This window comes from Pimephales promelas, chromosome 7 (assembly GCF_988280905.1).
Source record: "Pimephales promelas chromosome 7, fPimPro1.hap1.1, whole genome shotgun sequence".
Classification (NCBI taxonomy): domain Eukaryota; kingdom Metazoa; phylum Chordata; class Actinopteri; order Cypriniformes; family Leuciscidae; genus Pimephales; species Pimephales promelas.
The window spans coordinates 25,716,565-25,730,514 of record NC_142775.1 but is presented as its reverse complement, the minus strand read 5'-3'; the positions used below and the strand labels follow the sequence as shown (position 1 = coordinate 25,730,514).

Here is a 13,950-nt window from a genome sequence, read left to right as displayed (position 1 = left end):
ATAGCCTACGCTAATTGCCTGCACAGAATGATGGCATTATAATATAACAATGTAATATGTAAAGATAAAGTTTTCAGTGGCTTCATAAATTAATTAAAAACATTTAAAAAAAGCAAAGCACACCTTATGCACATTTTCTAGAACTGAACTTTGCTGTATTTTGTGTAATTAATTAAGAGAAAGTACACCGCCATCTGATTCCGACGAAAGTGACTTGAACGCACCTGCCGTCGTAAACACGACTTCCCACTTCATATGTACGAACTTCCCAGGAGGAGAGACTTGAACGCACAATTAGCTCATGGCATGCACACACGATGCTTATGATGCTGCACGTGCATGATGCCTGCTGTCACGGTAGGTAGGACGCCAGGTTTTGAGAAACAGAGTCACGACTCCAGACTGTCGAGGAGATGAGGACACGAATGAATTCATCTGTGGGTAGGTTCTTTCCTTTTGGTGGTTACCCTGGATTGTTGCTAATAAAACGGCAAATAGCGATTTAATCCTTGACACTGAATAAAACTACGGACATTGCGTCATTATTCATATGATTTCACCTTCTTAAGTTATTGCTTTTTTGCGTATTGTGTGGCATTGATTATTGCTAATATTTTAATAGTGGGCCATTTAAAAAAAAAAAAAAAAAACAAGCAGGATTTAAGATATAATGGGTAAATGTAGATGTATTTGTAAATAACAATAAGCGTTACATAGCCTATCAGTGGACATCACAACCTAATCAGCAGCCTTATTCTTTATGCACTAAAAAAAAATGTACCTTGTCATATATAGGCTATTAATAATTGCCTGCAGTTTGTATGGATACTTCCAAAAACAAGCACACCTGTTTTTTTTTTTAATGGGTTTAGATGTGGTGCTTTTGCCAGCACTGTCTCAGAAATGAGGTGTTTACAGTGCTGGGCAAAGGGGGATCCTGGGAGGTTGCTATTTTTAGCTCTTATTTCATCATTCCTCTGCACAGTGCAGTAAGATGCACACTGAATCTCAATGATTGAGGAGTGGAACAACAGCCCCCGCCCTCTTCTTTAGGTCCACATCTTTTAAATCAAAACACATTTTAAAAGGGCAAACGGATGTGGTGCCGTTTCGTTTTTCCATCTTGCTCTTATATTGTTGCTTTGCTCTGCAGATTTTAAGGCTGATACGTTGTGCGGTATTGTGTTCCTTAAACATGGAGCATTAGGACATTCTTCATGGGCATTCAGTGTTTGACAGAATGATGTCTCTTGATACTAAACACAATATATACAGGCACAGATCCATTCACAGTGTTTCTTCCAAGGTTGTCATAACAGCATGAGCCAGATTGGTATCTAACGCCATACGCCTGACCTTAAATATGACTTATGCCTTTAAAGTTTCCATCCATCCCATGTATAATCCATCAGACTTTTTAAATCACAACGGAAGATCCTTGATCTGTGTTGAATGAATGCACTCTTGCACGTCGTGGATGTGGTGTAGATTTGAAGATCTTAATTCAAAAGGAATACATACTGTTGCACAGAAAGTGTCTTCATTTTCCATTTCGATTATTTTGATTGTTATTTACACCCAAAATTTAAATTCATTATATACTCACCCTCATGTCATTGCACCCATCCCATCGTAAATATTATAATTAATATATATACATACATACATACATATATATATATATATATATATATATATATATATATATATATATATGATATAAATAATATGCAGTATATATAATAATATAAAGCTAGTAAAAAAAATAATATATTAGTTTTACAGTCTCTTTATGAACTTTTTGAAACATCTACGTTTCAGTTGAGTAGCTGACCATGGAGGGATAGAAAGCTCTTAGATTTCATCAAAAACATTTTCATTTGTGTTCCAAAAATGAACGAAAGTGTTTGGAGTGACATGAGGGTGAGTAATTAATGACAGAATTTTCAGAGATGGATGAATTTTGGATGAACTATCTATTTAAATTAAATATGAGGAATATATGAATATCAGCTTCCTCACTCAGAAAAAACATGTAGGTGTTGATTTTTTTTTCTTGTTTTTTGAACGTACCCTATAAATTGTTTTGCATTGTAGTGGAACATTTTCATATATTTTTAAAGATGTCTTTGGCAGTTCTGGCCATTGCATGATAAGAAGCATAACATTTCTTTTTTTTATAAGATTTAGTAAGCAATTCAGTATATGAGAATGAAAGGGAAATAACTTTATAATGTTTGACACTAATATCAACAAATTCAATTCCATCTGCTTGCACCCCTAAGTAAAGTGAAAGATGATTACTTTAAATTGCTGAACTGTTTTATTATTATAACGGATCATTTAAATGTTACAAAACACCTTGGTTGAAGCCTTTACATTTCAAACTATGTGCATACAATTTATAGCATAGGCGCCTATACATTATTAAGTTATTTAAAATGCTGCTGGGTACTATGCAGTCCATTTTTACAGTGATGTGCTAAAGGCAGAATGGAGTGGTTTGGGTACTTTTGGTATAAAGTATGAAATGTGTCAAAAGCACCAGTTAAGTCTTTTTTTATGTAACACAGTGAGCTACCGTACATATTTGATGATTTGATGTCAGGTAGACATGGGTCTAATTGTGTGGGCTGTCAACAGGCACCAAACCCATATGTGTTTGTGTTGTAGTAGGTCACACAACACTGTTGTAGAAGTGTCTTTGTGCAAGGAAAAACAACACAGAAGCAATGACCTTTTCTGTCTAGTGATAATGAGAGAGGAAACCTACCAATATAAAATACTGAACATTGTCAGCATTGGGCCATGACAGTTGAGAGAAAGCAATTGAGAGAAATAGAGAAATGTCATGGGGAGGTGCTAAATGTGTTAAAAGCATTTTTGGTTGTGTAAAATGACCTCAAGAAAATTATTCACTGAAGGAGAAATGAATTGCCAATTATGTGAAATAGTTACAATTTACATGCATTTTTATATAGAACATGCCTACATCAACTGTAAAATTTAGCAATATAAAAAAATGATTTATTTATTTGATGGAGCTAGCTGTTCATCAGTTAAATTGCAAATACAAGGACACTGCAATCACATCACTGCAAGTTTTATTGTGATACTTTTATGTCTTTCCTCTTTTCCATTGATGTTAAATAAAAGGCTGCAAAATGCAAACCCCTTGCCATCTGTCTGGAGATGAGGGCAGCAATTTATTTTGATATAGTTTCTCAGCCAACCAGGATAGGTGACACAAATGGAGCATCTTAATTAAAAACTGCTGAGACATTGGGGGAGGATGCCAGCATGGCAAGGTTTCCCCACACAAACACACTGCTTATGCTTCATCACTGCAAAGCAAATAAGGCCAACAGAATAACTCAGACAATGAGGGGATACAGAAACCAATCATAAGCAAGGTATATAGTAATTCAGATTAATTTTCTGGGCGCTTTCTGCCAACAAATGCCATAGAAATGCAAAATTTATTTTTTATCCAAATAGAATAGTTTATTTTTTACTCAAAAATGTGAGGGTTAGAGTTTCTGCATTGAGAAAATTCCCCCACAACACTAGACTAAGCAATAAACCTGCATTTACATTGTTATTATGTTTTTATTGATTCACTCACCAATGGAAAAAAAAAATACAAATGGTGAGTTGTAACTTCAGTCAAAATTTTTTCTATTTAACAACTGTACGTTTGAAACAAATACTGAAATGCAATGATACCCATCAATATTACATTATCATAATGGTGAAAACCAAAGTGCACATTGAGGTTGTGGTCATAAAGTGGTTTGGTCATGTGGAAAACAATACTAACAATACAACACTTTTCGAAGAATAATGCTGTAGACCAAAATACATGTCAGCTGACCGAGGGGACAATGTTATGCTTTTGTCCATTGAGATGTTTACTATCATTCTAGGTCTCTGTATTCTCTTGGAGGTTCCCATCGCTATGGTGACAGCAAGCTGCTGATGTCACTGCCAAGACATGTCATTGGGGTTATTGGCCTTCGTTCTGTCTCTTTTCCCTCTCCTTTCATTTACATTAAAACCTGAGCATTAGATCGGTAACAATTTTTAAATGAATTTGCTGCTTGGTAAAACATGTAAATATGAAACCATGAAAATATCTTGGATCTTTTGGATGGAGGTTGCCTTTTATTCTTCCTCTGACTGCTAATTATGTTTTCTGTAATGAGCCCTAGAGGCATGCTAATCACATTATCACCGTATTTACAGGGAGGAGAGGTGTCCAAGGTGTAGTTTTACACAGGGGCAGCTGGAATATATCTACAGAGAGGGGAAAGTGAAGGAAATGTTTTTAGGAAATGTTCTGATGATATATGCAGTTCATGCTTATTAGCTTACATGAACATTCATTTTTTTTTTATTATTACACATTTCTTTGGTCTTTTCCAGCCTTGGCTTCATATTAAGCCAGATGGTGTAGTAATAAATATCACTACTCAGCACAAGAGAAAATGTGGCTTGAGCTACATTGACCAATATGGTAGCTTAGCACACTCAGCTATGATCTTTTACTGTACAGATTGTTTCAGTGATCTTAATGTTGCATGTTAGGAATCAAGTTAAATAATTACTTTGTTACTTTTTTTACTCACCTGCTGTACTGGTCATCTTACTGAATGCAAGTTTCTCAAGCATGTGAGTGATGATGCCATCATTGGAAATATATTATATCTAAATTACCAACCTATTTAAGTAAGCCTTTGATACCCTGGTGTTGACGTTATGTTTCTCTGTGGTAGCAATAGAGAGATTTACAATACTGTCAAAGTAGCACAACTAAGAAAACATTGTAAGAAATGCTTAATCCAACCTTGGCTGGTTGGTTTTCTGGTCTTAGCTGGTCAGTTACTAGAGCGGTTTTGGCAACCTTTCAGCTGACCAGGATGGGAGAACCACCAGCTAAATCTGGCTGTGAGATGATTTCAAACCAGCTAAGTATAGCAAATGATCTAAAATGATATAAAATGAACATGTAAGAACATGTTGTTTTGGACACTGGACTCTAAAAAAAATTGCCTGATGATCACAGCCAACTGAACTTAATAATTCATTTACCTACTTTAAGACAATTGAAAGAAAAATATGATATTTCCATGGAAGCAGAAAGAGAAGATTATTAAACAATGATGCAGTTCATTAAAAATGCATGATACAAAAAGGACATAAAATGCAGGTCCACTCAACACAGCTTGTTTTTGTGAGAGAACAATTCAAAAGTTTCTCAATGGCAAAACATCAAAAAGCAGTATGGTTTGCCTCTCTCTTGTCCACATTTAGAATGTGACACAGTAATGTATCGCTACACCACAGGGGAAGTACCACCTCCGCTGCCCCTCCACAGGCACAAGGCAACCTGCTCTTTGAAAAGCTATTCCCAAATTGCATTCCTTGACTTGCAACTTCACTTAATTATTTTCACCCTCAGTAATAGCATATCTGTCATTGGTGGGTGTAATGATTAGGTGTCAGTGGTTTTTGTCCCACTGAAAACCCTGTTTTTTACACCCACCCTCACAAGCAGGCTGAGTCAGATCGCTCTTTGCCGCCTGCTGCCTCGAACCCCTTCATCTCTCCGTCTTCCCATCCATTGCTCGTTTACCCCAGATTATTCTCATGGCTGATGCTTAAAGGGGTGGTTGATTGCGATTTCACTTTTTTCATTTTAAATAGTGTGTAATGTTGCTGTTGGTGCATGAACAGTATCTGCAAAGTTGCAGCGCTGAAAGTTCAATCTAAGCAGAGATAAAAAGAGATCGTCTTTTAAAAATCACAAATTATATTGCCTACAAAAATGACTCGATTGGGACTACAACAGATTTTATACGTAACTAACCCATACATTTGCATCAACCCTCCCTCTGGAATATGTGAAAATATGCAAAATTAATTAAATTATATTTCTTAATAATGCTGCAATGATGATAACTTAATGTTTTTTTTTTGTTTTTTTTATCCAAAGGTTTTATTGCTCGATTATATAAAGCATTTATGTGTTTGATTGCAGTGGGAGCGGTTTGTGCCCATGTTGTCTTGTATCATAACATGTATATACATTAGGGCTGCCTGGCTTGGAATGTAGCTTCTAATTAATTTAAGACAATTGAGATTACTTTGTAATGTTTTATGTATTTTCTTTATATGTTTTTCAAAATTAAGTTGAGGATCTAAAACTAATCCTAAATATTTAAATTCTGTAACTGGATGAATTTCTTTATTTTGTAACTTAATATTAAATCTTCCTTTTATATCTATTTTTTTAATGGAAAAGCACATGGAAACTGTATACTTTATGACGTTTTTTTCGATATGATCAAGAGCGTAAACCAGTGCCAACGTTGTTTGTGTATATAGCCAGTCAGTTCGAAGCTATTTTGTGTAAGACAAACATGTATAAAGTTAAAAAAATACCATTCAGAAACGCTTTGTAAGAGCTGTGTGTGGTGAGATTCTGCTTGACTCTCTTCATCGCCGCTTTCTGGGTCTGATTCTGGCTCATACTGATACTGCAGTATCGACACCATTATTTATATTTGACAGGAACATATACAACTTTGCCCGTAAAGGTAACGGGCGTGAATTTTCCGGATAATGTGCACACAGTTTAGCCAATCACAACACACTGGCCCAAACTAACCAATCTGAGCCCATTGCCTGTTTCTGAGGGAGTGGTTTTATAGACTCAGGAAGTCAACCGGTCGTTCAAATGACAGAGGAGAAAGCAGCTTACAATAAAGGTGAAATTTTGTGAAAAATAAGACTTTTTTAAGAAGAAAAACAATGAGTACATGTTATATTCCACCCCATAAAGACAATCATGCAAAGAAAAAAAGCAGTAAACCACCCCGTAACATGATTTCCCCACTGTAGATTTTTTTTTTTCAGCTGTATGATCTCAATTAACACAAGTTCCATCAGACCTCTCATAAGTGTTAAAGAAAAAACATCCACATGGCACTCTTCTCAAAGTAAAATCAATTACTTGACGGGTCCATGTGATTGTGAGCAAACAGAGAAGCTGTGGCTTGAGGCAAGCAGTAAAATGACGCATCTGTTGAAAAGTAATAATGTGCTGGAGCTCATCGAGCCCTGTTTGTTTTATTGTGAAAGCAAACAGTGCTTATCACTGAAGGATGAACTCTCCAGTGTATTTATAGCAACCTAATAGATCCCTAGTGTGTAATCTTTTTAGGGTAAAATATTGATTTTTGAATCGGAATCAGGACCTTCATTCTGTGTTAGACTGCATAAATTGGGATTAAAACAATTGTCACGAAGGGTCAGAGACGTGCAGATCCATGTGCAGTATATATTTATTAAGAATAGTCAGACAGGCAGAAGTCAACGATCAGCATTCAATATAGAGCAGGCAATCCAGAGCATAAACAATACCAGGCAGAGGTCAGGACAGGCGGCAACAATCGTAATCCAGAAGAGACAGGCAAGGGTCGGGGCAGGCAGCAAACAGAGAATCAGAGTCCTAAAACAGTCACAGGTCAATACACGGGCAATCCAGAATATCAGTGTAGAAACGCTCAGAAATGTTGCCAGGGCAAAACAAGACTTCGCACTGATAGAGAGTCTGAGGGCTGTTTATATGGAGCGTTGAAATGAGGAACACCTGTGCCGGTAATCAGTACGGGGCTTATGGGAAATGGAGTTTGTGTGAAACCTAGTCTTATCTGGAGTGCCCTCTGGTGGATAAATAGGCCACTCCAGCTGGTAACCGTTACATAGCCCCCCCTTTAAGGAGCGGATTCCAGACGCTCCTTACAATGTCCAGGAGAGATGTGGAGGACCAGGCCCGTGGAGCGGAAGAGGACCTGGAGACTGTGGCGGAGCTGGCTGTGGAGGCGACCAGGTCGGAGCTGTGGGACCCTCGGGCGTCCACGGCGGTGAAGGTCCCTCAGGCGGCCACGGCGGTAAAGACCCCTCAGGCGGCCACGGCGGTGAAGACCCCTCAGGCGGCCACGGCGGTGAAGACCCCTCAGGCGGCCACGGCGGTGAAGACCCCTCAGGCGGCCACGGCGGTGAAGACCCCTCAGGCGGCCACGGCGGTGAAGACCCCTCAGGCGGCCACGGCGGTGAAGACCCCTCAGGCGGCCACGGCGGTGAAGACCCCTCAGGCGGCCACGGCGGTGAAGACCCCTCAGGCGACCACGGCGGTGAAGACCCCTCAGGCGACCACGGCGGTGAAGACCCCTCAGGCGGCCACGGCGGTGAAGACCCCTCAGGCGGCCACGGCGGTGAAGACCCCTCAGGCGACCACGGCGGTGAAGACCCCTCAGGCGACCACGGCGGTGAAGACCCCTCAGGCGACCACGGCGGTGAAGACCCCTCAGGCAGCCACGGCGGTGAAGACGCCTCAGGCGGCCACGGCGGTGAAGACCCCTCAGGCGACCACGGCGGTGAAGACCCCTCAGGCGACCATGGCGGTGAAGACCCCTCAGGCAGCCACGGCGGTGAAGACGCCTCAGGCGGCCACGGCGGTGAAGACCCCTCAGGCGGCCACGGCGGTGAAGACCCCTCGGCTACCCACGGCGGTGAGAACCCCTCGGGCGGCCACGGCGGAGCAGGACGAAATGAAGGCCATGTCTGTATCGCCTCCATGGCCCTCACAAGGTACCTACTGCCCCCCCCCAAAAAATACTTGGAGAAGTCCACAGGGAATTGAAGGGCACAGCTTGAACAGAGCTTGAAAGGCACAGGCAGAGCGAGGCGCAGAGGCGGGGCCGGCAGGGCGAGGCGCAGAGGCGGGGCCGGCAGGGCGAGGCGCAGAGGCGGGGCCGGCAGGGCGAGGCGCAGAGGCGGGGCCGGCAGGGCGAGGCGCAGAGGCGGGGCCGGCAGGGCGAGGCGCAGAGGCGGGACCGGCAGGGCGAGGCGCAGAGGCGGGGCCGGCAGGGCGAGGCGCAGAGGCGGGGCCGGCAGGGCGAGGAGTCCTGGTAAGCTCACCGAAGCCTGGCGAACTGAACGAGCCCTCCTTCTCCTCCTGCGGCGGCGTTTCACTTGAACTGAAGATTCAATCACCTGAACTGAAGACTCATGATGACTCACTTGAACTGGAGATTCATCACTCGCGAGGCTTGAGTGAAGTGCAGGCTCGGCAGGGCTGACAGTCTCGGACTGGACGGTCTCTGGCTGGACGGTCACTGGCTGGACGGTCACTGGCTGGACGGTCTCTGGCTGGACGGTCTCTGGCTGGACGGTCTCTGGCTGGACGGTCTCTGGGAACGCCCCCTCTGCCTTCTCCTCAAAGCCCACAGTAAATGATGATCCGCTCAACAGAAGAGCCAGGTCAATGTATTGCTCTAAAGTCCCGTGAGGATCATGCAAGGGCATGAACGAACTGAGCGGTTCAGATAGTCCTCCACGAAAAAAGATCATTAAGCATACCTCATCTAGGCAGGTCAGGTGAGCCAGCTCTAAAAAGTCAGCAACATAATTCTCAATGGAATGATCTCCTTGACGGAGACGCATAAGCTTGACTGCTGGATTCATGACGATGATGGCTGCTGGATCTTGTGTCGGCGAAGTCTTCTGTCACGAAGGGTCAGAGACGTGCAGATCCATGTGCAGTATATATTTATTAAGAATAGTCAGACAGGCAGAAGTCAACGATCAGCATTCAATATAGAGCAGGCAATCCAGAGCATAAACAATACCAGGCAGAGGTCAGGACAGGCGGCAACAATCGTAATCCAGAAGAGACAGGCAAGGGTCGGGGCAGGCAGCAAACAGAGAATCAGAGTCCTAAAACAGTCACAGGTCAATACACGGGCAATCCAGAATATCAGTGTAGAAACGCTCAGAAATGTTGCCAGGGCAAAACAAGACTTCGCACTGATAGAGAGTCTGAGGGCTGTTTATATGGAGCGTTGAAATGAGGAACACCTGTGCCGGTAATCAGTACGGGGCTTATGGGAAATGGAGTTTGTGTGAAACCTAGTCTTATCTGGAGTGCCCTCTGGTGGATAAATAGGCCACTCCAGCTGGTAACCGTTACAACAATAAGCAGTTTATAATGTACTATTCTGTTTTATTAAAATCCTATAGTCTCGCAGTTTTTAGGTAATTAAAGGGTTAGTTCACCCAAAAATGAACAAATAAACACATAGAGGTTTGGAACAACATGAGGGTGAGTAAATACAGACAGAATTTTCATTTTTGGATGAACTACCCTTTAAAGTTTGATTGCATATGTGTCAAATGTTGCATTCAGCAACATTAAGCATATGAGCCCCAGCTGCATTCATTTCTCATGTCTTTAAATTTTCAAATGCAATATCTGCTTTTTAAATCAAAATTTAATTATTTAAACCTAATGCTGAATTATTAAAAGCTGACACGTAAGCAAGACAGCTCGCTACGGTTACATTATGGTCGAAATTAAAATTTAAAGATAGAATACATTTTTTTGGTCATTTCTTCCCCATTATTTATTTATTTTGGCTTTAAGAAAATGTGAATCATCTTCATCTATCAACTTAGTGTTTTGTTTTTACTAATTTTGTCTGATCTTAAGCATAATTTCAACATTTGCCTCTATAAATATTTGTGTGATTTACTGTCATGTCAATGGCATTCAGTTCCTGGGTTAAAAGGAAACTGAGAGTTATTCCCTTACTTCTTGAAGGTAGGAAACTCCATGTGCATTTGCATGCTAGAGGTGGTAGCAAATGTACTGTGTGCATAGTAACGCTAATGTTAACCATTCATCAAGAGGCTTCCAAAGACATTGATTCTTAAGTCAGGGCAGATGTGCGTGATAGATTCCCTGTCAGTGCTGTGCTGGTGTTATTCCGGGCACCTGTTTATAATGAAGTACTCGGTCGGAATCCATATAATGTCACAACTGAAAACTGGATGGCCGTGCTTCTACTCACTCGTGTAAAGTTAGTGCCGTTGCTTACATCAAAGGAAATGCTGAAGTGAGAGCAGGAGGTCCCTGCAGAGGAAACCAGAGCTCTATTTCTTTGCAAATGTGTGCATGACTGTGGTAAAAAAAAAATGAGCAGAGGATTTAAACCTGTCTTTGTCAGTGTTACAAGTGCAGGAAGTTTCTGTCCTCACACTGTGGTTTGTGCAAAGAGTTATTGTTTTAAGCATTTAGTGAATTGTTTTTAAAATAGAACTAAATTCTGATTGGTTAAGCCACATATGTGGTTGACTATAGTGACTATAAACACACCTGTGCCTGCACAGTTTATATTCTTTGCTGCTTAGCAACCACACAATTAACTGTAACTTATAATAATAATAATAATATACTAGCCTAATAATATTATTATTAAAATTGAGTTTTTTCTATTGAATACCATTCACCCTTTACACAATAAAATCGCTATAATACATTCCAATGGCATACTGCCTTTGAATTTTCTTGAATTTAGATGGTTCCCTATACAAAATACAGTGACAATGTTTCAGGTATGACAGAAAATAATATTGGGTGCCTGTAAATTTTAGAGCTTATAAATGCATACTTTAATACCAATCTATAAGAATGACGAAAATCTGCTTTGCTACCATGCACAATGATACTATAATAATAAAGGTGGTGCACAATAGAAAGCCAGTCAGTTCTTTTAGTGATGTCCTGTGTGAGAAAAGGATAAGACACAGTAAATTGTTCACCTTGTGTGCGTATGTGTGACCTCAATGCATGTGTGGGTGGGTGTCAGTAGCATGCAGTATCAGGCTGCATGTGTGAAAATATATTGCACTTCTTCGTTTTTCCCAGAAATGAGCAAATCTCTCTAAGTAACCATGGGGTCCTCTTACCAGTGAATGTGTTTGATCATACATGTATGTGCCTTAGACTGCTTTATCACTTTTAAGCTATTACTGTTTTATCTGGACGTAAGTGCCTGTTGCTAATTCAAAAACAATTTATGATAATCTGTTTTTGCAACTTATTTCGAAAACATATTTTTTTGATCTTGGTTGGTGTGAGCCAAAAATAACAATTATAACGTTCTTGAATAAGTCTAATGTTTTTATGAAATGTAAGCTTGTCAGGTTTTTTGAAGTTGTTTTGTGCTGTGCTTCTTCATCACATCTTCTCCATCTCCTCTTCCTGTCCTGGTGTCTCTGGGGATGAGCCTGCCAGCCCAGTGATGTAGCTTTGGATCTCATTAAGGGGTAGAGATTTAATGGAGCCACATGGTTGTCTGTCACAGACTAGGATGTGCATTAATGCAGAACTGTTTGTCCACTGCACCCGTTGGTGGTGGTCATATATCTGGTGCTTTTCCCCACTCCCTTCATTTCCAACTCAAAGAGAGAAAAAAATGACAAGACAAGACAGCATTTTGGACATTCCTAATCTGTCTTTTTATTTCCCACATTGCGGAAATTTGGAATTACTATGTGCTGGAAAGGCCAGGGCCAAAAAAAAAAAAAAATAAATAAATAAATAAATAAATCGGGTTTTGTGATAAAGTACATTTTTTTAAAAAGCTTTTTGTAATTATTTAAAATGCATCTAATCCCTCTGATCAATGTTCTAGAAGCAATTTGAATCATCACCACAACTGAAGCAGCAAACTTTGCAAAACACAAGATTTAAGTCACTGCCAATACTTTTGGCCATGCATTGCTCTACTGCAGGCTGTCTGGTTCATGCATCGTTGCAAAGTAAATTAGGAAAAAATAAAGGCCCCTGGTGCTCTCACTCATGATGATAATGAGGTGAATGGTCCCAGTGGGCTTTGAGGTTAGGCACAAAGGACAGTGTTTCCGCTCACTGGGGAGATGGGACAGCTAAAGGGTTGAAAATAGCATGTGAATCCCATCCTCCAGGCTCTTTCTTGTTCTTTCGGACACTGTGTGAGGGTCTCTGTCCCTTTACCCTGCTGAGTTCCATATATAGAGACGTCCATATATAAAGTCTCTACAGCAGGGTCAAGCTGTCAGTTTCAACTCAGTGCTGGATACAAAAGTAAATGCCATTTTTTTGTCACAGCAAATATATATTAATATTATAGATATAACCTAATATAGATGGGTTGAGAATATTTAGAGCAAATGAGGTCTTTTTCATGTATAATCAAATGCATGTTGGTTCATAAAAGTTTTTGCTAATATCTTAAAACAAAGAATACAATAAGATAGGGACAGGAAGTGAAAGCATACGCTCTGCTGGCACAAGGCAACGCCTCCATTTCTAACAGAAAAAAGGAAAGTCCCATCAGAAAGAGAGACAGCACAAGAGAAAGACAGAGAGAAAGAACAGACATGTTACGCAGACCTCTAGAACTATATACATTTTCCTCTCACTGTTTCATTTCTCTTGCCTTTTCAAACATATTGTGTGTAGTCTGTTTCACCATGTAAATTCACCACACTTTGTGGGTTTTTATCTATGGTACTTCTGTGCTTTTGCACATTAGTAAGAAATACTGTTTGTAGATTGTAGATAATACTGTATGCATATTTCTTCTTCAACACTTTGAAAACAGACGTCTCCTCACGTTGACACTCCTACATATTTCCTGAACACTTATTTCTATATGCACAAGACGGCCAGCTTACCATTCTAAAATTATCCTGTTAAGGACAGCCGTATCTTTTAGATTTTTTTTTTTTTTTTTTTGTCTATGGAAAGAGTGTGATTTTTTTCTCCTTGTTCCTTCAACTGTAGTTGAGTATCTCAACAGGCTGGAGGCTTCGGGGTCAGCTGATTGAAAGCACTTACCTAAAAAGGGTTTTTTTTAGAGTAAATTCATGGGAAAATGCATGTCATACCTAGGTGAAAGTCAGGCCAGACAAAAACAGTCTGCTTCTGATCACAGGAGCAGGGGAGGAGCACTCCCGGGCTATATCTGTCCCTTTCTCTGCTTCTCAAATTAGGTGATGGAGCGATGGTGCTGCAGCTTAATTCCCTATTCGGTTGATAAGCACTGGCCTCATCCCATC

General features: G+C 40.6%; 1 protein-coding gene across 1 annotated transcript in view; it reads left to right on the top strand.

Moving 5' to 3' along the window:
- The first annotated feature begins 288 nt into the window (after nt 1-288).
- dgkg (diacylglycerol kinase, gamma) overlaps nt 289-13,950 on the top strand; it is a 113,175-nt gene continuing 99,513 nt past the window's right edge. Inside the window, exon 1 of the mRNA XM_089133266.1 lies at nt 289-441. The gene's annotated coding sequence lies outside the window, so the exon portion shown is untranslated. The remainder of the gene's footprint in view (nt 442-13,950) is intronic.